Here is a 2,721-nt window from a genome sequence, read left to right as displayed (position 1 = left end):
GTTGCATGTATTTTGGTTGACAATGTGATTGAGATTGAGATTATAACATAAACAAAGGCACATATCGGTTGTGCTTAGATTGTTGAATGTTATTTTTTGTGTTTGTAGAGATGAGTTATGAGGTCTGAGAATGACAATATGACATTATTCTTGTTTGTTTTTGATATGGTTTTATTTTAGGATGGATTCTCAAACATTAGAAACAATGGCGGCTTTAAATGCAGAGAATGAATACATGGAAGTGGATGTGGAGTATGATGCTGAAGGAGCAAGTGAAACACAGCCTACTGATACAGACTCTACGGTATTTGATTCTAACAAACGATTAAAGTCTTCTGTTTGGAAAGAGTATAAACCAGTAGGAGTAGGACCAAATGGAAAAAAGAGAGATCGTTACGTTCACTGTAATAAGAAGCTAATCACTAAAATTAGTCAGGGAACATCATCATTAAAGCGTCATTTAGAAATTTGTCCCAAGAGACCTCCAGGGCTGAATGCAAAAAGTCACTATGATCACAAAGTAGATCGTGATATGGTTTGTGAAATTATAATATGCCATGATTTGCCTTTCCGGTATGTTGAATATGAGAAAGTGAGAGCTAGAGATCAGTACTTGAATCCAAACTGTCAGCCTATATGTAGACAAACTGCTGGGAATGATGTGTTTAAGAGATATGAATTGGAAAAAGAAAAGCTGAAAAAGGTTTTTGCAGAATTTAAAAGAAGAGTATGTTGTACAGCAGATTTGTGGACAGCTCGTGGCACTCTCACAGGGTATATTTGTTTGACTGCTCATTATGTTGATGATGATTGGAACTTAAACAACAAGATTCTAGCATTCTGTGAGATGAAACCTCCTCATACAGGTGAAGAATTAGCTACTAAAATTCTTTGTTGCTTGAAGGAGTGGGGTTTAGAGAAGAAGATTTTCTCTTTGACTTTGGATAATGCTACGAATAATGATAGTATGCAGAAGATCCTTAAGCATCGTCTTCAAATGATTAGTGGTAATGGATTGTTATGTGAAGGGAAGTTTTTTCATGTCAGATGCTGCGCTCATGTGTTGAATCTTATTGTGAAAGATGGTTTAGATGTAGCTGCTGATCTTTTGAAAAATATTAGAGAGAGTGTCAGGTTTGTCAAATCATCTACTTCTAGGAGAGAAGAATTTGCAGCATGTGTTGAGAGTGTTGGGATAAGAGGTGCTGCTGGATTATCTCTAGATGTTGATTCACGCTGGAATTTGACATATGATATGCTTGCTAGAGCTTTAAAGTTCCGTAAGGCATTTAGTAGTTTGAAAGAAATGTGACAGAAACTACAAAAACTTGCCTTCTGAAGATGAGTGGGATCGAGGAGAGAAAATTTGTGAAATTTTGAAGCCATTCAGTACCATCACTACTTATTTCTCAGGGGTCAAATACCCTACTGCTAATGTGTATTTTCTACAAGTGTGGAAAATTGAGCGTCTTTTGAAAGACTATGCAGATTGTGGTGACTTGAGAGTGGAAGAGATGGCTAAAATGATGCAGTTGAAGTTTGATAAGTATTGGGATCAGTATAGTATCATTCTAGCTATGGGAGCTATTTTAGATCCAAGGTTAAAGGTGCAAATTCTTCAATCAGCTTTTCACAAACTGGATCCGAGTACTTCTGAAGAAAAGGTCGAAGTTGTTGTGCAGAACTTGAAGGACCTTTATAATGAACACAGGGAAAAGGCTTGGACTTCTACCTCTTTCTCATCAACACAAACTCCACTTGATATTCTTAATGAATCACCACTAGAAGATGATCCAAATTTTGTAAGTATTTTTCTCCATTTAGTTTTTATACCCTATATCTTAATGACACATGATATTTTTACACATCCTCATATCTCTTTTATACAGGATATCTTAGAGCTTGAGAGGAGCATACAACCTGGTTCTGACAACACAAAAACAAATTTGGAAAATTATTTGGATGATCCAAGGCTAGATTTGAAGTCTTTCACTGACATCGATGTTTTGAGTTATTGGAAAGGCAGTGGGCAACGCTATGGTGATTTGGCTTCTCTAGCTTGTGATGTGCTCAGTATTCCAATCACCACAGTAGCAGCAGAGTCATCGTTTAGCATTGGAGGTCGGGTACTGACTCCTTACCGGAACCGTCTCCTTCCAAGAAATATTCAAGCCTTGTTATGTACAAGAAACTGGTTATGTGGTTATGCTGAGTTAGAAGGTAAGAATCCATATTTTTTCAATTCATAAGTAACTTCCCTTGCTTGGTTGACAACTTTGATGATGAGGTTGAAGGTAAGAATTTCTATTTTTTAATTACAGGTGACATTAAAGACAACTTTGATGATGAGGTTGAAGGTATCACATCTGTGACTAGTAGCTCAGGAGTATGAGACCAAGGTAAAAAAAATTAAGATTGTTACTTAAGAATAAAGATGTAATTATGAAATTTTTGACTGAAATTCCATTGTTTTGTTGTTGTTTAGATTCTGATCAGGTTTTGGAAGAACCATAGGAGGAAGAATGAGAAATTTTTTTTGTTGTTGTTGTTTTTGTGACTTTGATTTTGGTTTTTATATTTATCTAGGTTAACAAAACTCTTAAATATATTTGGTATACTTTATCTATATGATATAAAATTATAAATTTTTGAAAATTGTCATAGATATAATAAAATAAACAAAATACATAATATAAATCATATTTGGTACCAAAAAGCTAA

The sequence above is a fragment of the Camelina sativa genome, chromosome 6 (genome assembly GCF_000633955.1).
Source record: "Camelina sativa cultivar DH55 chromosome 6, Cs, whole genome shotgun sequence".
In the NCBI taxonomy this organism is placed as follows: Eukaryota; Viridiplantae; Streptophyta; class Magnoliopsida; order Brassicales; family Brassicaceae; genus Camelina; species Camelina sativa.
This window is presented reverse-complemented; position numbering follows the sequence as displayed.